Below are 24,678 nucleotides of genomic sequence, written 5' to 3'. Positions count from 1 at the left end.
CTGACAGCCCGGTAGCGGCCGACAGGGGAGTAGGCGAGACCATCTTTCCGAGGCGGCGGCTTGGAGCCAGTCAAGCTGCCCCCCAGCCCGCAGCCCTTCAGCCAGGCTATGCGCTGTAAACGGGCTCCGCTCAAGAAAAAAACTGAGCGGATCGTGAAAAGGTAGAGGCGCCCGGGGAGGCCCCCGCGAGCGGGGACGCCGCAGGGCTCTTGGGAACCGGCAGCTCAGCCCAGGGCGAAGGGGGAGAAGGCGCAGCGGGGAGGCGACGGCGCTGGACTTGCTCGGCGGGGGTGTCCCGGCAGCTCTCCCGGCGGCGAGGAGCATGTGAGAGCGACGGGGCCGCGATGCTGCGACGCGCGGAGCTGATGGTGTACGGCGGCGGAGCGCGGCGCCCGCCCTGGGAGCCCGCCCGCGGCGGAGGGGCAGCGGGAGACGCTTTCTCGCCGCCGCTGAAGGGCGGCGAGCCCCGGCGGGGCGGCAGCCGGTCGCGCTGGCCCCCCGGGCGACGCGGGAGGCACCCCGGCGTTTCGCGGAAGCTGCTGGGCAGCCGCACGCACAGCCACTACCAGCACTCCCAGCAGCAGCAGCACTGCCGCGCCTTCCGCCGCTGCCACCGGCCCGGGCGGCCGCGGGTGCTGCTCTCCCTGCGGCCCGTCAATATCCTGGGCCAGCGGGCGCCGGGCATGCGGGCGCCCCGCAACACCAACCAGTTCCTGATGCGGGAGAAGTATCAGCTCATGCACCTGCGCTCGGACTCGGTGGGCACCGAGAGCGGCGGGTCGGACTGCGAGATGGACCCGCTGGACATGGACTCCTACCTGGGGGTGCTGGAGAACGCCCGCGGGGCGCTGATGGAGTGCGCCGCGGAGGCCGGGCCGGCCCCCTGCTCCCCGCCCTCCCCGCGCGGGGCCGGGGGCGATGCGGCCGCGGCCCCCCCGCAGGAGGAGAGCCAGCAGTACTTCCCCTCCGAGTACGATGTGATGGAGAGCGAGCTCTTCATGGAGAGGGATTTCGACGAGTTCTGCAGCAGGATCGCCTGAGCCCCCGCGGACGGGTGCTGGCACGGACGCGCTGCTCCGGCTTCCCCTGGCCGGTTTTGGGGGTGGAGGGGGAGGAAAAGTCTGCTGGCCGCGAAGCCTTTCTGGCTCGGGAGGGGTGGGAGAGGTGTATTTATTGCTCAGCCACCCCTTTGCGTTTTTGTCAGGGGGGGTTGGCTCATTTTATAAATGTGCGTGTAAACAGGGGGGGGACCCCTCTTGTCAATAAAGCGAACTTTTCTGAAGGCGAGCTCGGAGCAGCCCGCGCTTTGTTGCGGGGGGGGAGTAGGGGGGGCGGCTGCCGGGGCAACCGCTGCCCCCACCGGGGGCGCTGGTGAGAGCGGGAGGGAGGGAGGGGACAGCGAGGGACCGGGGGCGGGGTGGGGGGGGGGGCACAGCGGCCCGGGCCTCCGCCGGCCCCGCCTCCGCCACCGGGGATGGGGAAGGGGGGGAAATGGATGTTCACGGCGGCTCCCGGCCTGTTTACGTCCAAAATCATCGCGGAAAAGTTTCCCGCGTTCCTGGCTCTCGCCGCTGTTTCTGGTCGTTTAATGGATCGCTGCCAGCGGAGGGAAACCGGCCCTTCATACCCCACCGCGCAGGGGAGCGGCTGCCCGTGTTTTTAAGGGGGTGGGAAGAAGCTGGAGACAAACAGCAACATGAAACCAACCAACTCTAAGTGGTCCCGGGGGTGGGAGAGCCCGGCCGACACGGCACGGCACAGCCTGGCCCGGCTCGGCTGCCCGCGGGCAGGGGAGGAGCTCAGCGCCTGCCCAGCCGTGAAGGTAAGCACCGAGGCGTTGGTTCTGCAGCTCGTCACCGTCCCCTCCTTTTCGGGACCGCCATCAGAGCCCCGTGGCCCTTTGGCCGTGAGCTACTGATTGTACCCCGGGCCGTGTTCCTGCTGTGATGGGGTGTTTTCATGGCTGCCTTGTATGTATGACAGCAGGGTTTTATTCCTGTCCTACCAACTGCAGCAGAGGGAGAAATGTCTAGAAAGAGATTTAAAGGGCCTCTGCACACTGAAAAATGCAGACGCCTGCCAGCTGAACCACCTTCCCCAGAGACAGTTAGGACTGAGTTTTCTGTTTAATACTTCCATGAAGAGAGCAGAGAAAGTAAACATGAAACTCACCAGATCCCTGAAGAGTAAAATGAACAGCATCAATTCAAGCTAGAAGGAGAACGGCTTGAAACAGTTAAAAGTATTTTACACAACAGGTAACACATTCCTGGAACTTGTTGCCACAGGAGAAGAAAGTGGCGAATTGTATCAACTGGTCTGAAACAGGATTAGATAAATGAGTGGTGACATGTCCATAGACAGCGCACCAGTGGTATGTCCCAGGGGAGTAAGAATATAGAGGGGACTGTGGAAGTGGCTGCTCTCTGGTGGTGTCCCCACACAGCCCAGCCTGTGCCTGGCAGCACTGCTGGAGACAGAACGCAGGGCCGGGTGAGCCACGGGTCTCATTCAGGGCCTTTCTTAGCCTCTTAACCCCAATTACAGCATAGCTACAGGGCCCTTGGAGCTGCACGGTCATCTTGGAATCATTTTCCTATGTGCCTCCTTCTCCCTTCAGCTCCCTGAGGACTGTCACACGCCTTGTGCTTTGCCACCACATAAAGTTTGTAGAGCTGGGAAAGTTGCTGCCCCCTCCTCTAGTGAAATCAGAGTACATCCATGCTCATGTGTCAGGAGAACAAATACAAGGTGTGATGTTGATTTGCAGATAATGCCCTTTGCAGTTACAGACACAGAGACAGGACTTAATCACCATCCTTACAAAGGAAACCATATTTTAAGGCAAAATATTTGAGATTTCTAGTACCTCAGCTGCAATCCTGTGAAATAGTGTCCAAAGACACCACTTTTTTCACCTTTCCTAAGAAAAAAAAAGTCGCTGAAGACATTAACACCATGTTTTATTTTACTTGGAAATAGCCATATGGTCTATACATATAAACTTAAGGCAATATAGGCAATTTGTTAGATGCAAAACAGCTCCTACTGGCAATGGCAGGTTTGTATCAGAACCATGCCTGTATTGGGAATTATACTCAATGGGAAGCCGTTCTGGAAGATAGATACAGGGATAAACCTCTCACACAGGTAAATGAAGCCTAAGTTTGCACCCAGAAAAACTGCACAGATTTGGTCTTCAGCAAGTTTGTATTTTATTACAGAATCTAGATCTGTAGTAACATGTTAAATTAATGGCTTGAATGAATGTTTGGGGTTTTTTTTCCGACTTGCTATTCAAACAGGTATGACAAAAACTCACCTATGAACCCTTACTTGAAACTTGGCCTTCATTCTGTAGTACTGCTGGTAAATTTGCATCATAATATGGATCTGCTTGAACACAAGCAAAGTAAAGCAGGAGTGTAAATTAATAGAACAGCACAGGGACATAATTACAGGTCACAGTGCCTGACAGAATTACAGAGATACCTTGCATTTGGAAAGCGAGCCCTATGTTCTCACCACCAGAGTGATTTGCCATGAGCGATCCATTCGTGTTGAAGCCTTAGACGTACCTTACGGCACCTAGCCTCCCCCCTCTTCCCAGAGTGTCCTTCTCCATTGGCTTCTTGCAGCACCCACCACCAAGTCAGACTGCAGTACCCTGTCCTGGACCAGAGCATCAGACACCACTTCAATTTGTTCATCAGCCATGGAGGAAGGAGGGAAAGAAAGATGACACAAATGGGATTCCCCCTTTCTCCTCTGAGTCAGTACAGAGCCGAAATGTAGATGTGTTTGGCCACGCACCAAGCAAAGCTGATAGCAGCACTTTCAGGGAGGAATCCTCATGTATTGCCCTTCATCTCCATGCTCTCGTATTCGCTTTCTCACTGTACACTTAGGGCGTTACCCTTGTCTCATCAGCAAGCCCCTGTTCTCTTAAAGATGTTTTCTTGGTGTGTTACCTGTATTACTTAGATCTGCCTTATTCATAAATTTTTTTTCTGTTTCCTTCTTTTATCACTTGAATTACGAATTTCTTAAGCATTTGGCACGTACCTGCCTTGTAATGGAAGCAACCACAAATAACACCTTAGTATTAAGTTTGAAAGCACTTTACAAAGCTGAAATTCAAAACATAACAAAGTTAGTCAACATCAAAGCTGGGAAAAGAAACCAAAAGCTCTTACTTCAGAAGATCACTGATCAACCCACTGGCCGACAAACTCACTCACCTTCTCAAGCTTTACAATGGCAAGTTTTACACGAGCACTGTCTGCTTCTAAATATTTATTATGCCACTGTCTCAAATCTCTAATTCATACACACAGGTGTTGAAACAGATCACAAAACTATGGGAATAGTTCTCAAACTGATCAAGGGTATTTTTGGACCCAATCTATTTCATATTTTGAATCCTTATAGTCTACGTTTTGCTTTGATAAATTATTGGTTTGATTGTCGTTGTGATCTATCAGATTGTATTACAATGACACATTGAACGATAGCATTTGTAGGAGGAGAGGTAGATGAGAAGTATTATCAGTCAGGAAACATATGCCTGTGCTATGAGTCACACCATAACTGTTGTATGGACATGATAAAACATTAAGTATAGGCTTGTAAAAACAGCAACATTTTTAGAAATATTTCCACTTCATTTTCATTTTTAAATAGCTTCACCAGAATAGGATTTTTCTTTTCTAGCCACACTTCTCATGCAGGTGAACTTTAGAAATTTAAACAAGTTTTATTAACAGAACCTTATATATCAAGTCATTAAATCACTGAATTTTTATTAGGACTACAGTTGGAAGTCACTTATAAAATATGTACAAACTACTTGGAAGTCCAAGGCAAAGGGGAGGAAAGACTAAGGCCTAAGCTATAGAGAGGTTCAAAGGGTTCTGTTGTAACCTGTGTAATTTATTTTTATGACCAGCCTGTGCACAGGATGACTTAGAATTTGGTAAACTTACCTGGAGAAAAAGGGCTTGGTAATATTATGAAGGAGGCAGAATTTCCCTTTTATTATCCATTATGAAAACTTCAGCACATTGTGTTGAGCAGGTAGATAAGCAGTTTGTGGGGCTGCGTAAGTGTTTGAGATCTCCAGCAAGGTGGAAGCGTTACTTTTTGTTGAGGAACAGGTGATGCTGCACAATACCTGGAAGGCTTTCAATCACATTCACTAGAAAAAATTACCCACGATTGGAAGGAAACTGTCACCCATCATTTCCAACAATGCATTTGTAATGGACCTGAGGATGTTCAATTCAAACATGGGATGATAAAAAGGAATTTATTTTTAGCTACCTGAGTGACCATTTTGCTGTCATATGTTTCAATTATATTCAAATGTCTCTGGTTAACTTTTCTTAACTCTTGTATTCTTTTCAAGACAAAAACTGATGGATAACAAAATTCATACTTGGCCTATTTTGTTTTTGCTGGATCAGGAGATTCAGAAAAAAAAAACCACAAACTTGTCTTGAAAACACACACACAGTTTTGTAAAGACTGCAGTAGTTTCACATCACCCTGCAGATGACATTTTAGAAGGAGAGAAGGCAATTGTCCTTCAATATCCAATACAGTATCTTAGTCATTTATTGAGCTACTTCTATGACTTTCTGATCTTTGAGTTGTTTTCACACACGTACCAAAATAAATATAAGTTAGAATAGCATTAATTTACAAGCAAAATGGTTACATATGCAGTGCTACTTTGGCAGATTTACCCACTCCTACCATCTTTACCTTCAAGTCAGCTCCCTTCTCTTTCCCTTTGTGCTTCCCTTATCACTTTCCACACACATATAGTTATGCTAGTGTGCATGAGATGATTACACAGTGTTCTACCTTTCTGTACAGCCTCTGAAAATATTTCTTCTTACTCAGGCTCAATATCTACAGTAAAAAAGGAAATACAAAGTTTTTGCATAAGAAACCTAAGCAGATTCTTAAGAAGAAAATAATAAAGAATCCCAACTACAAACCACACCTTAGACTCACCAGTCATCCAGCCCTAAAGAAAGTCACTTTCTAGTGTCTTAAAGACCATAAGAAAAGGATTATACTGAATAATGTTCAGTTAAGAACATCAGGTTTAAGAAATTAAGATATACTTTCAGAAAAATAGGGAGAGAAGTCCAGAACCTAGACACAAATGCCAATATGATTTTGGGAACCACACTTGTTTCACATTCTGGGTAGGAGTAGAAATAATAGTATAAACTGTAGTGTTTCTTTAGTGAAAAAACTCATGCTGTATTTCACCATAAGCACATTCCCAGCTCTCGAGGGAAGTGGAGACATGGCAGTGCCCTTCCTGCAGACTTTGGTAATTTAGTTCTTTTGTACAAATGCTCATATATTGTTTTAAGGGAATGGGGAATTTTGTGGCTTGTAGGAAATCAAATACAAAGCGCAAGTCCTGGGGAATCCTCCTGGACAGTTTCTCCTACAGAGGAGCCTGTGGTTTCAAGGGACTGCACTAATACAGGCAGTTCCTTCCAAGCTTGCATACAGGCTTTCCATCCTGAGAAGCAAACAGAGATAGAGTGAAGTGAAAAGGCCTGTGGAAATTACAAGTACAGTAAAGAACAGATATGAGTAACATATATTTGAGATGGTGGGACTGAAGCTACCTTAATTCTCTATTTTTTCAATCAAACTGGGCTGCAACTTATCATCACTTATGCCTGTATTGCTGCTACATCATATTCAGCTACATGCTAGTTTTAGCTGTGAAACAAGAAAAGTAAAATATCATGCAAAGAGAAGCTTCCAGTTAAAATGCAATAAATACTTTTGCATTTCATATTATCTTTAATATTAATGATCCTTCTACCATGAAATTTTGTAGTGAAAAAGATCAAATGGTTTATGCGATTCAGAACAAGGCAATTAGTTCAGAACAAAAATTTTATTTATGTTATTCTTCTGTTTCTACCCCTCCTCCTAGTGTTTCTTCAGGAAAAGAAACCCAAAGCCTAGCAGCAACAGATTTAAGCTGAAATAAATAAATACACTGTCTAGGAGGATTATTCCCAGCCAGTTAAATGTCTTTTCCAGAAGACGAATACTTTATTTAATAGCAACAATTTAACCAAAAATTGATTCAAAATAATTAAAATTCCAAGCTCCAGAACAGTTCTTTTAAACATAAGCCAGCAACTTCTGCCAAGGAAAAAAAAAAAAAAAGAAGCAGCCTCCTTCTGGCATGCCTGAGCGTATCAGTCAGGTTAAGAAGTTTCAGCCAGGAAAGTACTGCAGAAGTACTGGCCTACCAGTATCCCTATGCACCCCTCTTGAGAGCCCAGTTCAGCTGGAAACTGAGTCAATGATCTTTCCTTCAATGAGAGTAGAAGGCCCCCAAATATCATGGTAATATACTAATTGTGCTATTTCAAGGGTTCTTGCAAGAGTCAAGTCAGTGGTAAAAAATTTAATAGTCATCTATCCTTAACAAATGAGTCAGTGCAGCAGTGCTGTCTGCTGCCAAGTTAAGGGCACAAAGTAGAGTTTTTCCTCTTTTTTACTCTCACAGAGACCTGCCTAAGCCAGCATTTCCTAATTGTCTTGCTCAACCCCTTTTCTCTCCACAGATGAACTCTGTCATTCAGTTTCTGTCCCTAATTAGCCCAAAAAGCATCAACCAGGCAGACAAAGCTGTGCTGCTTCCAAATCTAGACCCACTTCCATGCCCTTTCCGAGTATTTCTTGTGCCATTTCTAGAGTAGCATGCCCACTTCCCATTTTGGGAAACATTGGAGAGAAAATTCTTTGTCTCCTGTGTTTATACAATTTGTTTCCACAGGATTCTCAGTGCAGACTTGGATGGAACAGGGTCACGTCTACAAAGAAGGGACTTAAGCCTATTACTTAAGTCCATTTACCAGGTCAGTGAAAGATGCTGCTGCGTACCTGACACGCACAATGAAGTTATCCCCTGCCGGTCCACAGTGCACATGTTGTTGATCACAGAATCTGTCAGTAGAAGCATGAAGACAGATGGTTACAACCTAGCTATGTGACAACCTAGCTATGTGACACCTGCTTTAAGTGTTACTGTGTTTACTGTGGTTCAAATATCCAGCAGGTTTTCTGCATGGCAAAACCAACAAAATCATATTCAAAATCTACTTCAAGGTCACATCCTTTCTTATGTACCAAATCAGGACATAACATACAAAACTGAGATCAGTTCGATCAAGTCAGACCAAAAGCTGGACTAGCACACTGCCTTCAACATTGCCACATAAGACGGTAAGAAAGAGGAAGGGCAAGGCACAAATTACAAATATACACCACTTTCTCCAAATATACCACTTCACTCTCTCAGCTCAAGTAGACCTTTAATATCCTTTGGAAAGAAGCTTCACAAGTCTGCCATGTATTGCATCAAGTGCATGTCCTGACTCTGTTAGGCTTATACGGTGCCTCCGAAGTTCTTGTATTAGAAAAGGTGCTGAACAGCTAGTCTTTATCTCATCTCACTAATGGTTTTGTAACCTCTGTCACATCTCAAGTTGTCTCTTTTCTGAACTGAAGACTTCTAGCCTAAGCATCTCTTTCTCACACTGATCAACCCTGTGATCCACACCAAATTATTGCAAGGGTTGCATCTCCTCTTGCAGACTTTCTAATCAGTTGCTCTGTATGAGTCACTGATACTATCTAAAAAATTATTATCTAAAAATTTAGTCTCTGCATTTTGTCTTGTAAGATTACAGGTGGCTTGTACTTGAAAATGTCTTGTACCTAGAAAGGTCATCTTATATAACTGAGATTACTTCATTGTAACCAAAAGTTACTTAGTTTGTAAATTATTTTTACAATAGATCAATTGCAATGAATCCAATGTCTCCCCTTTTTAATGTAACAGCTGCCAACGAGGTGTCTCTAAAGAGAATGCAACTAAATGTAATTTTAGAATAGAGAAAAGTTAGCTTTAGTATCAGGAAGGAAGGAATATTTCAAATGTTGCAATGTTTGCCAAGTGAAAAACTTCCTGTGGTTAACTGAATGTAGGTGTCAAGTTAGATTTACCAATTTTTATCTAACAACGTAAAACTAAATTCAGCAATTTGTAAACAAACAAAAGGACTTGCTTCCAAATATGATAAAAATGCAGAAAGAAAAATAAGATCACAACTACTCTCTGGTACTCCTTATTAATACACACTATAGATAGAAAAACTATCTTATGACGATTTGACAAGCCTTGACGGAGAAAGGAAAAAAAAAGAAGAGGGAGGGTGACATTTCCCTATCGTATTACAGTCATATCACTGCAATCTCACCCAGGGAAGAAATGCAGTGCATCTCATAGCTCCAGCTAAAATGCATCATTTTAAACAGCAAGGTTATTGAAGCCTGTTTTCCAGGCTTGTTGACTGAATTATTTTCAATGTTTTTATCACAATTCTGCTTCATGAGGTCATCCCTTACTGATGACTGTCGGAAAACTGACATAGAAGAGAAACTTGAACTGAGCTAAATCTGGGGCTTTCTTTTGTGGGTTCTTTGATCCCCAGGTTGAGTTCAGATTGCATTCTTTAATACAGCATGAGTCTGTCTGTGTATTTTTCCCTCTTCAGAACAGAAATGATTGCTGTGTCCTACCTTTGAGATCCCTACATCTCTCTTGGCCCTAGAAGTTATTATAAGGGACAGATAACAGGACATGTGCAACAACATGATCCTTAAGAGACAAAGCTAGAAAAGAAAAATAATAATATATAATTCAAAACATTTGAACAAATGTTATTATTCTGTAGCTTGTATTAAAGTACTTCCAGTGTTAAGCTTTACAAGCACACACAAAAAGGTGCTATCCTTACTGAAAACTCTATGTTAATACAATGTTAGTATTCATGCAATTTGTAAATAGATTATAGAAGAATTTAGCTTATTCACTCTTTTCAGAAAAGTAGGGTGATACACATCAATGACTGATATTAAAACATATTTGAATAGCTTTAACATTTCAGCTGAAAATGTTACCATCTGATTATGTATAAAATTAAGTAGAGCATGATGGTGATTATTGTGGTCATTATAAACAGCATTGTGACAATTATAAACATTGAGTTTGGGATCCTACCTGAGCTTATGTTGATCCCACAAATGTTTTCCAATGAGGGGGAAAAAACCCAAACATACACATCCCCACAAGCTGTTTATTCTTAACCACTGACACTAACATTGACCACTACCAGTTACTAAGTTTCAGAGGTAAGAACTTTCTCGCTTTCCTCTCACTATAATGTCTATATACATTGCATCAATGGGAGTTATCCAACTGCTAACCTGCTTATTACCTGGTTTATATCCTAGTTTAGTCCTGATCCATCTATACCAGCACTCAGTACCAGAGAAGCTGCACATGCATAAGTAAAGAAAAATTTGAGTAGGTCTCACAAATACCAAGGAAATACTGGATTAAGAGAGATCCTTTTAGTCTGACTGCTCCTTAGTTCAATTTTTCTGCATCCCTATTTAACTAACCCATGTTATGAGAAAAAGAAAATCTTCTCATGTTTCAAGACCTGCTTCAATCCATCTTACAGGTAAGAAAAGCCATATTACACATTTCAGACCATGAAGAAATTCTCTCTATGCACAAGAGAACACATTTTTTCCCCTCCAGTAACCAATTACTGCAAAAACTGGAAAGTATTGGATATCTATCTAAGGATATCCACATAAGAAGGTGCAGTGGAAAAGGTATTAGCCTTCCAGAACACTAGTCAGCCTCACATACAGGTTTGATGCTTCCCCTTTTTGTTCAGAGAGGAGAAATGAGTCAGGCACACTAGAATCTGGTTTGCCCTTGGATCCAAGACAAGTTACTGTTTAATTACCATTAGAAAGCATACAAGCATGAAAGAAACAATAAGCAAGCACGGATTATTTCTTTGCTAAAACTTTTATGAGGAAAGTTGCTCCTAAAGGGCCAGGAAAAGGCAAGGCCCCACATTTACTCTACCCTTGCCAGTCAAACAATGCAAGTGTTGGTGTGTATGCCAATTCTTTTATAGGCCAGCATCCAGTATATCAACACAAAATTCTATTAATAAAAAAAGTCTTGAGTTGGATATTCCCAAAATCATAAGATTTGCTTTTACTACTGATTTTATACTTATTGATTATTTTGGGTTTCATTTGAGGAGGAAACTTAGGAGGAGAATATCCCCCCCAGCTTCAGGAGTTTATAGCTTTCGAGGGAAAACTGCCAGGCTTCTAAATGTGTGGCATTTTAGGGGTACAAATCCAGCCTTAAAAAGTGCAGGTGAGCTTTCTCACTAGTGATCAGAAGTGATTCCTCATACCTCTATTTTCTGGAAATAATTTCTTGTGTTCATATTACTCAATTTACCTTAGCATAATCCTGCTCCAACTTTCTCCTTTCCCTCCATTCCCCTTCTGTTCCTAAAGATCACGTGTTTCTCCCCTTTCCTCCACATCTTTCATTGCCTTGTTGTCCTCACTGTTCCTACACACCAAAACTTGGTCTCAGTAGGACTGTAGGAGATGGTGGTCATCATAACAAGGAACTGCTTCACTTCCACATGGTTTGGACAGGATGATCAACTTGCTGCCTTCAGCAATAACAGCAACTTGCCATTTTCCATTAAAAAAAAAAAAATCACAAGATAGCAAAGTCTAAGAACTAGAAATACATCATAGGTCGGACCAGTGGTCCATCCAGCTCAATATTTGATCTCCAAGAGCAGCAAGAGAAGTTCTCCAGAGGAAAGCACACATCTGCCTGCTTTCTACTATCTTTTCCCCTCATACTTGCCCAACATCTACTGTTGTTATGCTAATCACTCCCATTAGTTTACAGATTTGTCATCACAAATTTGTCTAATGCCTGATTAGACCCAACTGATACAGTCTGCCCCTACGCTCTTTTATCGGGGCAAGGAACAGAGTCTGTGCGTAAAGTACTTTCTTTTAATTAGTTTAAATTTATGCCCCCTTGTTGTTCTGTTTTGTGATGTAACACACCAGATATTTCATACAGGAAGAGCTATAAACATTCAACAATTATCAAAAATACAGAACTATTCTAAGGCCACTAAACTATTACCCATTTTCCCACAGTTATTTAGGACAGAAAAGCTTTAGCACTGCCTCGTAGCCTAACCTTATGCAAGGCAGGTCTACACTAGTGCTACCGCAGCCTTACACCAACACTTTGGACCTAATTCAGCTTTGACTTGAACGCAGCTCCTAGCAAAGCCAGCAGGAGCTGTGTCTGCACTTGTCAGGGCTGCATTTGTCCCTGTACGCCTACGGCTTTCCATCTTCTGCACTTAGTCCTCCGAAATGCTCTAGGTTTTTGAAGAGGATCAGGAAGTAGGTGACTAGTAGGTGAAGCAGTAGGTGAAGTAGTGTTGACTAGGTGAGACCTTGCACAGCCTTTGTCTGCCCTGTCATTGGATCTGTTGGTCATGGCCCGTTAACTTTTGAAAGCTGTGGAAACAAACAGGAGTGCAGAGTACTAGTTGCTCAAAGAATATGCGACTAACTTCTGCCAGATGTTTGGTTTGGTTTTTTTTCTAAATAAATCCATGCTTATATTACATTGCCAACCCCTCAGACTCTATTTCAACGTATTTTTCATCATTTAATATTATTGTTCTCATATTCAGGAAATATCAAAACTGACAAATGTAAGAGCTAAATTGTAAAGTAGCATAACAGGGAAGGAAAGAAGAGTTAAATATCTGTGTTTGACTGCTTTCAGTGGGCTCAGTAGACCTGTAAGCCAATACTGTGCTCCTCTGAAAAACTTCCTTAAACCAAAATCCTTGCATAAACCAGCTTCTTCATCTATAATAAAATCTGTTAGATGAGCAAATTTGTATTCATATTAGTACAATTGTACATAGTAATAATAGCTAGAATTACAGAAAAGATCTCTGCAAATCAATTTTTGGAGTAGAGACAATGCACCTCTAATCCTATTTAACTAATATTGGTTTCCTTTGCTTTCATGAATAAAGTGACCAAAACAAAGATGAGTTAAGGTTTCACACATCAAAATATAACCTCTCCAAAACATATGTTAAATGCTAAGAGTTTCCATTATCTGGGAAAGAGAAGGAGAGAGTGGAACAAAAAACTGTTCCAAGCACTTTTCCAGTTCTAGGTCTGTGTGATGCCCGTGGCTGAATGCAGAGAAGTAAAGCTTTAGGACATGGATAGTGACATTTGCCTGGTCCACGTTTTGTTCATCTGTAAACGCCAGCCACACAGAGTAAATACTTGCCTAGTCACAGTGGCGACTGTGCGTATTTTAACTCAATTTCAGGTTAGAATCCATTCTTACTTAGGGAAGCAACACGTCTGTAACCAATAAAAGACTAACACAGCCTTTAACTTTAGAAAACGGCTTTCATGGGCTTTGCACATGATTCTGAGAGGTGCCCTGCTTTTTATTCACTGGATCAGTGTTTCCTAACCTGTTGGATGTTATTTTGAAGAGTTTTAAGGGACACGAAACTGAGATGAGAAAACATGGGCTGCAGCGAGGTGCTAGGACCCAGCACAGCGACAGAGTGGAAAGGGTGAGCAATTTGCTTCCCCATGACGCCTGCAACTCTGTCCCCATGCTGACCAGTATGCTCAAGGCTTTCCTACTGGGAAAAAGGAAAAGGGGGAAAAAAAAGTATCAACAGTACTTTAACTTATGTTAAAGTATAACTTCAACTTAATTTAGTTAAACACCAGCAAAAAACAATTAAGTTCCAATAAAAAAAAAATTGGCTTCTAATCAGAACTAGGAGGAGGTTTGGCTGTCAATGATTTTTTGAATTAGAAGGTAAGACAAGCTCTAGTGTAAGCTTCCTGCCCCAGCCTGGCCGCCTTGGAGGTCCCCTCCAAGCAGCCCCAGGGCAGCTCCCCAGCACCCTCTCCCTTTACCCTTGCTTTGCACATCCAGGGTGGAAACGCTGAGCCAGAGCGAGCCAGCAGTTCGGCTACCGCAGGCAAAGCTACATTTTTAAGTCATTACATTTTTGGTTACTAATTTGACTTGTGTAAATTGTGAACGAATTGTCTGTGCTGTAAAAGGTGGATGGGGGAGACAGCGCACAGCAGCCCTGAGCTTGCTAAAACCACACTCCCGAGATTTCATTTCGTGAGATACATACAACACTTTTTGAAGAGCCCCTTCAGTACAACAGTTCCCCAAGAAGCAGGGCCTCAGCATTTAACCACTGGAGACATGAACCCAGTAAAGCTCAGTTATGAAGTAGGGTCACGAGCCTTGAAACTGGGATGAGCAGCACCCGGGTTTAGAAACTGCTGCTCTTGCTGCTGCAGTTGGATTAAAATCATAACAGCAGGGATTCATGCCAAGCAGCACTGCTTTACATACAAAATGTAAAGAAGAGCCGAGTGGTATACACCAGTTAGCCTCCTGACTCACTGCTTCTGCCCTCACATGAATATGACTAGATTTGTTAATGTTTGGTAGTTTGGTTTTTTGTTTTATAAATAACTCTTATTACTAAGCGTTGGTGACCAGCGTTGCCCTTTGGACACCTTCCTTCACAGTCTCCACCTGAAGTAACCTGCATGTTTTTCACTTTCTCATTTTCACTTCTTTTCCCTTTTTGATTTTTCAGCCATTGGCCTGTCCACTGGGTTGTTCGTTTGGGTTTTTGTTTTTAATTTTTTTTCCTTCTGTGATTTTATGAGAAAATGATAGCCAATGCCTGTGAGTTTTACAGTAGAAATGGCTTAACAAATTGGACCTGATTTCTCTTCTCTGATTTAGTGGTGAAAAAGGCAAGGCAGGACACAGACGGAAGTGTTTTCTTTCTGGTGAGAGAAAAAAAAAAGCACACACAAAAAAAGGTTTTCTGCTTCCTTCTCTGGATGGGCTTAAGGTTTATTTTCTATTTCTCCCAGATTTCTAGGATTCCAATAGCCCTGAAGGGTTCAGCAGTACAGCTCTGCCCAGTTCTGTCTCACTTTCTGTGCAAGTGAGATGCAAAGTCCACATTCACAGAATCACAGAATCACAGAATGTTAGGGATTGGAAGGGACCTCGAAAGATCATCTAGTCCAATCCCCCTGCCGGGGCAGGAAATTAAAAAAAATTCAATATATGCTGGCTGTGAAGAGATCCTTCATGCCAGTAAATCTTGCCAGTTCTGGAAATCCTGACCTTAGTCATGTTTGCACAGCACAACGCATTCACATGTTTTGTTCAAGAACACTACAGAGAGAAGCAATCCTTCTTTAACTGCACAGCATATGCACAGAAACTGGTATTTTTTGTAGGCATCAGAGTTGCTGCACATCTGTCACTGTTGGGTGTCCCTAATGCAGGTGTTTGGTGCTCCCCAGACATATTGGATGTAACTGCTGCATGTGTTGCATGCGTTAAACTCCTGCTCTGGGCTGCACAGTGCAGCCAGCTCCTTTCAGAGACACCAGTCTTGCTGCTCAGTCATTGCACAGCTCTTGTACGCCCTCCTAGAAACTCTGGGCAAGTGTACAAAAGGGCTGCGTTTAGAAAGCATCAAAAGAAAGATTTTGCCATTGTCACTACAAATGGTTCGCTAATAAATGGCATCAAATTCAGTGTATTAGAAGAAATCAGAATCCCATATATTCAGGTATTTTGGCCTGGAGAGTAAAGTATGGTGCATTGCCTCTCATCTAGACCACGTTCAAAGACCCATAGTCAGACAACTATTTCCATCTCTTCTCTGCACCCTGTTTTCAAACATACTCTCTACACTAAGAGTCACAAGAATCTCACTTGGACGTCTGTCTCTCTTCGCTGAGGAAGAGATAGGTGTGCCTGAACGTGGCCCCAGGAATCTAGAATTAGTGAATATACTATAGTCACATTTTTAAAAAAAAAATGCACATAAATAAGAGGCCTGCTTAACTGATATCCACAGCTGCTACCATAATGGGAAACCAAGTTAAAGACATCAGCAACTATAGCTCATAGGGGATGTGGTACAGATAAATACAAAACGCAGAAATGCTGTACAGTAATTTGTAACCTAGCTAAAAAAGATTAGCAGATGACAAAACACAGGGAAAATAGGGAAAACTCAACTTCTCTGTTATAGCACCCACCTTCAGCTTCCCCCAGAGAATTATGTCTACAATATTTGTCCCTCACTGACCACATGACAGACCTGGCTACTAAGGACGGGGAACCAAAGAGACTACTTCCTACAACAGCCACTATAAATAAGACATCACTTTAACTAACCTTTTACTCCACTGTATGAGTAATATTACAATGGAAAGGCCAGAAAATATGCTCGTTAACTTTTCTGTTCTTTGAACCAGTAAGCTGTTGAATTTGAGCAAAAGTATTCGAAATAAGCTTAATTTGTCTCATTTTTTACTTGGTTATCTGCTCAGCATAAGAGACAACCTGTTTCTCATACATGAAGCAACAATTCCATAACAAGTGCTACCCTGACATTTTCTCTTTTGTACCTATTTCACCATAAAGTGGCTCATTCGATCAAGGAAGGTTTTTAAGTAGATAGCGGAGCTGTAGCCATGCCTGGGTGACAACAATGAGACTAGACAGCTTAAAACCTTGATATTGTTTCTGCTTCATACCCAAGCTGACACCCCACTGAGATCCTTCCACATTTGCCTCCCTTTATGGTACTGCAAAAGGCACAGCTCATCACAAACAACAACATTAATGAGATTTCTATTGGGATTGCAATACATTTTTCTATTGGGACCATTTGGACACTACTATTTGCCTAATTATTCCTCTCCTAATTAATTCTACTGGCAGTTGCAGACCTTCAGTTACATAAATACTCTCTTGTGTTTGCTCAATTAAGTGGAAAGATTCCTGTAACCTAATATGTTAATATTAGGATAAAACCAGCTGCGTAACCTCCACCCAATACAGAAAATATTGGAGCTCTCTAAAGGAAAAGTATATTAGACCTATGTATATTAGTATAATAGCTCCTTAGACCTTTATTTTTTCCCCAGTAAAAGCAGTTCCTTATAATTTTCAAAAGTATATTAACAAGCGTTTTTTCCATCTTTCAGGGCTGGTAAATGGAGTACCAGGGAGCACAAAATAGTATGTCTCTGGATAGCTGCGTGACAAGGAGCTTTAATACAACTTTACTACACCGGAGGATACCACTAAAGTCTTTAAAGATTTAGGGAATAAAAGAGTTCAGCCCATACACGTATAGCTAGGAATGACAGAAAAAGTGCTTGTGTATAAGCGTACGTATTTTGTCTTCCTGGCTGCCATTCCAGCAGCGAGACAGGTAACTCCTTTACCTAACTCTTTAGAGGAGCCTGAAGCACTGTCAACATTGGCCTTGTCTCATGAAGCCTGGCCAAAATCCACTTTCAGGAGATCCACAGAGAAATGGATTTCTTCCAGCAGGGAAAAGAACTTCATTCTGTGAAAGGACAAACTCTCTACAGCTGAGCACATGGCCCACGTCAAGCCAGAGTTAACTGGCTATTCAAGCTGCTGTACTGACAGACCATTTATCCTCCCAAGCAGCCCTCCCCAGACTACCCATTCCACGTAATGTGTTAGGTTCAACACATGCTTCAGACATGCACCTTTTTTGTACAACTACAAACAATTTGGATGAATGTTTTCAGTAACTCCACGTTGCCACTTTCCTTACTTTCCAATGTGTGCACAACAGCCTCGTTTGGTTTGGCCCATGACTAGTAATTTACATAAAAATTTGCCTTACAAGGCCAGAATTATATGCCAGCAGGTAAATACCTGAGCACTACAGACAGAATTGGTTTTTATGAAATGACAATCTAAAATTTGTGGACATGTTTACAACTAGTAGCTCCTTTAAATTCCATCCTTGAGTTACACAATTTCACAGGATGCCTGGCTGTGACTATCATTCAGTTTTATCATGGATTTGATAATTCTAAATACTCATATCAAGAAAGAGTGCCATTATGGCAAAGTATAAACAGAACAAGTATTTTAACAACTCCATTGCATTTTGACAGTTCTCATGATTACTGTACTTTTAAATCAAACACCTTGTGACACGTGTACAGACTGTTCACAATGTCTCTATTGACTCTCCCTTATCACAGACTTATTTAAGTTTCCAGTTGGAAGCCATCAGCTTGGAAAGAGCTAGTTAAGTATTTTAATGAGATGCTGGCTTAGAGCTCCAATTTTAATGCTCAAAAGGAATAACAGTTGATAGCTACCAGCCTCTAAGGCTACGTGACACACATTACTTTTTAAGACCATAAACAGGATTATTTAATGTTACAAAACAGAATTAGACATTTCATTCTCTGGGACGTAAAACTACTTCAATATGGATTAGCTCCGGGTTTTCTAAACATTATCAACATTATCAATTCTATTCAATGCAAAACTTCCATCTGCATCAGTTAAGATTGCAATTAAGAAAAAGTTGTGCCAATTAACCAAAGAGCCTCCCAAGTTAAAGGTGATACTGGAGTTCTTTCTGAAGGACACATCCCAGTTAATACAAGACTCCTGTTTCACTGTCCAGCAGGGAAGTGCATTCTATTACTTAGCATTCCTGCTTATTTGGAATTGTACAAACAGAACTACTCCTTGGTAGGTTAGGCATGGGCTTTACATTAGTCATCACAATGTAAATAATGTATCTTAAACCCCAACTATGGATGCAGCAGATTATACACACAACCAAAAAAAGAATGGTTTAGATTTTTATCTCAACAGTTACGAAGCAGGAGAAAATCTTGATACGATAATCTTCCATAAAAATCAGGTTCCTTACAACTAGATAGCTTCTTGTTTCAATGAAAATAAGTGATTCAGAATGTCCTTGTCCTGTCTTCACCACAAAGATGTGGTTCCTAAAGCAAGGTGTAGACACTTCTTTCCTCCAAACCTAATCTAACCCTCAGTATCCAGGACATCAGAAGAACTTCTTTGCACAGTTCTTCTCCCACACCTATTAACTTCTACAACCACATTTTTTCTTTCAGTTCCTTATATATATGTGTTCAGAATACAGCACGTTTGGTTTAAGCCTACTTGATTTGGTATTCTGTTTCAAACCCAATGCAGAGAACAGGCCCACTGCCCTGCTACAAGGCGCCTTTGCCCTCTCTCCCAGAATACATGCGCTCTCTTGAACCTCTCCCCTTCGCCCAGATCAGCACATGATCCTGCAAACACATTTCAGCAGGAATGACAAAACTCACACTCAACTATAACTTTTAAAATAGATGGCTTCTTGCAAATACCTGTATACTGTATTAAAAGATGCATTTTTTTTTTCTAAACCATCTTGTCCATATCCCACAGGCTATACTTTCCTCTGACCACCTTCAGAGATGGTCATCTTACTACCTTTTCTGCCTGCCTGATCTGTCTTCCTGAGATGGTCTGACTAGTATACATCTAATTAAACTCTGAACTCAACTTGGATTTGGTCTCAACTTTTATTTAACTTTGAAGTATACTGCTTTTATTTCAGACTTGAAGGGTTGAGAGAGTTAAAGGAGGGGAGACACTAGTATGTTTTTCTAATTATCTCAGCTGATGTTTAAAAAAAGACATTATCTCTATTTTTAAAAAATTGTGTGTGTCTCCAATATAGGGACTGGACATGCAGTCAGTGAATAGATAAGTACCTGAACTTGCTTCATTCATTTCCGAGGCAGAAGAGACAAGAATCTTCCATTGTTCTGTAAAACCTCAAACTGAAAAGCGCAATTCAGGTACAGTTCTGCTTCCTTAAAGGGAAAAAAGGAAAAAAGAAAAAGTAATTTGTCTGATGATGACCAGGAAAGAGACGAGCAATTTGTGGTGAGCTAAAGTCAGTATAAAACATTCAGATACACATCATCTTCCTGCATCGTACCTCCTACTGTCCCAATTGTCAAAATGAAAATCTGCATGTTCCCAGGAGTGCAGTTTTTCATAAAACCTGAGACCTGTCCTGTCCTACCCCCTCACCTCCAGTGAACAGAGGCTAACCAATAGTTAAAACAAGCATTGGTAAGAATGTCATCGGGGTTAGACTACTATAAAACACGCTTTATCTAGGTATAAAAGCCTGGTAATAAATTTACTGTAAAACAAGATATAAGAATAGCCCTTGTCCTAAAAACACTAAAGCGAGTGGATGTATATCTTGTACAAAGTTAAGCTGAACTAGAAGATGACATTATAACCACCTGAACTTGCCATCTGCCCCTCTGCCAGGGTGTTACCACCTCCACTACAGAGTCAGCAGACTACTTCATGCAAGCACTATCTTATCATTCAGGCAAAAATTCAGACAAGTTAGCTCAGATCACCAATTTAAAGATCACCATTTAAATTATTAAGCTTATCTACTAGCTCATTTTGCCTGAAGCAGTTTACAGGACACACACATCATCCTTCTGGATGCCTTGCAAAAGGCAGCAGTTGCCAATGGTGAGAAGATTAGGAGAAGCTGGAAGTCAGGGGGAAACAAACATCCAGTTACAGCTTTATGTATCAAATGAACATTTCCATAGCAACCACTGACTCAATCATCTCAATTTTCAGGGTTAAAGTTTAATTTAAAAAAGAAGTATAAAATGTTAATTTGAGCCTGTTACAAAAGGTAATTCATCTGCCTGTTTCAAAAAACTGATGGGCCATAAATGAAATAAAGCACTAGAGTCGATTAAAGTGTTAGATTTTTGCGCATTTCTGTTGATCTTTTGGGGCTATACATTTACTCATTTCAGCAGGTAAGAAATGAAGGTGAATTCTACCTGATCTGTTTGAATACCTCTGCAAAAAAATGTTGAATTTTAGCTAAAAATAGTAATAATACAGAACTAACAGTGAATTACCTAAAAAAACCCCAAACCAATGAAGTTTGCAAGCATCTGTTCTCCCTTGTTTTTCAGGTTTTGTTGTTACTATTATGCATCAGGAATGAATGTGCTCCATATAGTTTAACGAGATGTGATGCCCTTCCCCTTCACCATATAAGCAAGATAATTTACAAGAGCTGGTTCAAATTCAAGATTACGGTTATTTACCAGTGACTAATGCAGGCTGTGAGTTAACCATGCCACAAAGAGAACTTTTAAACACTGCAATGTCATAGAATTTACTGGCAACCCAAGTATTACCAAAATGTACATTCAAAGAAACATAAACGATGAGATGAGAGCAAAGCAAACTGTAAAGATCAGAATCCATGCTAGGACAATCAGATGAAGGCAGGTAGTCAAAACAAACTCACTATCACACCTTGGAACACTTAACCTACTAGTTGCTTAACTGTAAATTTGCTAATATACAAATGATTTAATGTAGATTTCTAAATATTGGAAAGAAAAATACCAGACACACCACAAAGTTGACATGACAAAGTGAACTGAAAATTCTTGGAATATCACTGAAGAACATAGTCACGCTGTACACAGATATGTGACGTATAAAGCCCTCTTTAAAGGCAAGACCCTAATTCTCTCAGTAGTAACACTCTTGTGCATCTCCACAAGAAGTTGCCTCTGAGTAAGTACAAGCATGTAGCTTCAGTTTACTGCCCTTCATGGAACAACACAAAGCGAATCTGCTCTCATGCAGTGGTAGGGGGGCTGAGGGAAGGAAGCAGGGAAGATGCCAGAGGAATGTTGCTAATTTTGCACAGCTCTTTCTACTTAGATACTACTCCAGGTGTATAGTGCAAGAAATAAGCAAAAAACACTTGCAAACATCTGGAAGCCTGAGTTGACTGTGGCACCTGACTACGGTATGACCCAAATCAGCTGTCACAGACCAAGAACTGACCAAAAAGGCATTTGCTCCAGGATGAGGAGATTGGGACCGGCTTGCTGATCAGGTGGTCAGATGAGCACTAGGCCTAGCAGAAGCAACATGAAAGGAGCACATGCTCCTTTTAGCATCGGCAAGTCTTCAGCTTAGTTAGTTTCTACTCTTTATATGCAGGTAAAAGAACAAGTAAGAAAGTGCAGTGCAGAAGAGGATACGACCGAAGATTTCCCTGATAACCTATTTCAGCTGAAATGAGACATCACTAGCAACCATTTGATGTTTAATTCTCGTATCTTACCTTTTATCAGCAGCACAAAAATCAACATTTCAACAAGTACTGTATTTTACTGTCTGAAATGTGGCTTTACAAACAATTTCAGGGGAATAGTTGATTGCTGTGTTCAGAGAGACAGATCTAGAACAACTGGTATTCCACAGAACCCTTGAAGGCATCTGGAATAAGTGGCTAATGAACATTTCAGCTGAAGGCTTTATAGTACATTTTAACACTGTCCGGTATGAAATAGTTACAGTACCTGTGATAACTGAATGAAATGGCAAACTTCACACTGTCTTTTAAGAGGCCAAGGCTGGTGCCTTCTCTCCTTGTGCAAGAAAATTTTCACTTTCTGATCTGATAATAAAAGGACCAGCAGAATAAGGTAGAAATCAGGGACCTAAGATTGCAGAGGATGGATCAGATAATCCTAATAATTATTTTCTAGAACTAAACAATATGAAATGCTGTTAATATAAACAAATCTTTTTTTTTTTTCCTTAACAGTAGAGATTAGAAACAAGTAAAAAAAAAAAGAAAGAAAAAGGAGAAACGAAGAAGGGCAGCTAAGCACCAAAGTCCACCAACAGCCTGCAGGAGACAGACACCTCATTTTTATTTGTGTCCTTAAAAATTACCCCTGCTGCCAAGGCTACAGTGGTGATCTGCCCCATTTACAGCCGCTAGAAGCCAGAGAGCAATACAATTGCAGTACTGCAAGACCTGGCATGCTAGGGAAAGGCACTGCTTTATTAGTGGCATTCCCATGTCTGAATCCTCAATAAAAGAAGAAAATCACCAGTGGCAACTAACTTTGAATAAACACAAAGCAGTGTCAAATGCCCATCTGAAGTGCCCAAAGGAGACAGGCATTAACCACCCTCACACCCACCCTCAGCACAGACCTGCAACACCTTTGTGTCCAACACCCACATTTGCCAGTTCTTCCCTTGAATGTTGTTTGTTTTGTTAAAAATCAGAAGCTTAAAATAACAGTGCCTGGTGCAGTTATTGAACCTAAAAATAGCCCTCTAACAATTGTTTAATTTATTTCCCACTGTCACGCACTAAGACTTTTATCTTAGGTCAGAACAAAAGAATTCCAGACACATGCCTGTGTTAGACACCAAGAGATTTTGAAATGACCTAAGGACAATAACTCTTAATTATATGTTGGAAGGTTATTTATGAAGAGCAGGAAGTCCAGGGGAGGGGGAGGAGAGGGAAAGAATTCAAATTGCTTTCCAAGAAGAAAAAGGAAAACTTTTTTAAAAACAGAATACTTTGTCATTTTATCTTTGCTTCTCTCCGAAGACCACAGGCAAAGATCTTGTATTGTTACTCTATCACTACCAAAATTATTTTTGTATCTATAAAATTAAAATGTTATTATTCTCCAAAATAGTAAAACTACAAAACCTAAAATAAAAAAACATCCAAAATATCTGTCAGTTCAACTGCAAGGTACATAAAATACTACCTGACAGCATCAGTTCAGTTGTTCTCCCAGGTTCCAAGGGCTTACAAACAGGAATGGCATGCTTGAAAGGTTCCTTTAATAGAGTCACCACAGTTGAGAAGTTGAGCAGGACATGAGCAATAGAGTGATCATCATTTCAGGAATTAGATAAAGAAACCAACTCCTTAAAAACTCTGTGTTACAGTTGCAGTTAATTCTCTACTAGAACGAGAAAATAAGATAGACCTTTAAAACAGCCTATGAAACCAACTCTGGGGTTTTCAGGAATGGGTAATTTTACCTACTACATGGGACTGAACTGAAACAGAAGATCCCACCCTCCTTCTGACTGAGTCAGTTAGTGTCGATGGTGGTGGCACCCTGTCAGGGAGGTGAGCTGCTGTTCCCACCCTTGCTGTACACGGTGGGGCATACATTTTGTCTTTTCCAGGCTGTAGTCTGGGAGGTTGGAAATAATCATATAGAAGGTTTTGTTGTTGCTGTTGTTGAATTACCAGTCTAACTAATTTAGGAGCTTTAGATACTGTTTCTCTACAAGCTATTTTTATTACATCTCTTCTACAATATAAAAATTATTGTCTTTAAAATTAAGTTTAAAGCAATATGGAAGAAGCTTTTTTAAAACTTACTTTATCCCCAGAGCTCAAGTAAGGTTATGTAAACAAACATGCATTTGTTAGCCTACAGAAACCAGTACGGCTTTTGTCTAGGTGCTTTGGTTTCCTTTTTTTTTTTCTTGTAAAATGCTGACACATTTGTTAGGTACCAACAGGTTGAGCAACCTAACAGTTCAGCTCTCTTTTCACTGCCTACCATTACCTTCACAGTATCAAGCCTGTCTTTAGTTAAAGAGAAACGAGGCTATTCCATTTGACAACACACTTTTCCCACTGCCTCCAACAGCTATAACCTGATAACAAGAACAACAACAAACCCTAAAAAATTAATGTTAATTGTCCAAGTCAACCCCACAAATTTCTATTAATTTACAATTAAAAAGAGTGACTGCACCATATAATCTTGTTTCTTATGCTTTGCTATCTCTCCTCTTCTGGACAGTACAAAACACATATCATGCACACTTAGAATCTAATATATTCCCAGTTAAACTGTAGA

General features: G+C 41.5%; 1 long non-coding RNA gene across 1 annotated transcript in view; it reads left to right on the top strand.

Moving 5' to 3' along the window:
* Positions 1 to 1,498: 1,498 nt before the first annotated feature.
* The window catches only part of LOC137674534 (uncharacterized), a 33,472-nt gene continuing 10,292 nt past the window's right edge, over positions 1,499 to 24,678 (top strand). Inside the window, exons 1-2 of the long non-coding RNA XR_011049825.1 lie at positions 1,499 to 1,822; positions 7,829 to 7,910. This is a non-coding gene — a long non-coding RNA (uncharacterized lncRNA). The remainder of the gene's footprint in view (positions 1,823 to 7,828; positions 7,911 to 24,678) is intronic.

Source organism: Nyctibius grandis, chromosome 29 (assembly GCF_013368605.1).
Source record: "Nyctibius grandis isolate bNycGra1 chromosome 29, bNycGra1.pri, whole genome shotgun sequence".
NCBI classification, from domain to species: domain Eukaryota; kingdom Metazoa; phylum Chordata; class Aves; order Nyctibiiformes; family Nyctibiidae; genus Nyctibius; species Nyctibius grandis.
This window is presented reverse-complemented; position numbering and strand designations above follow the sequence as displayed.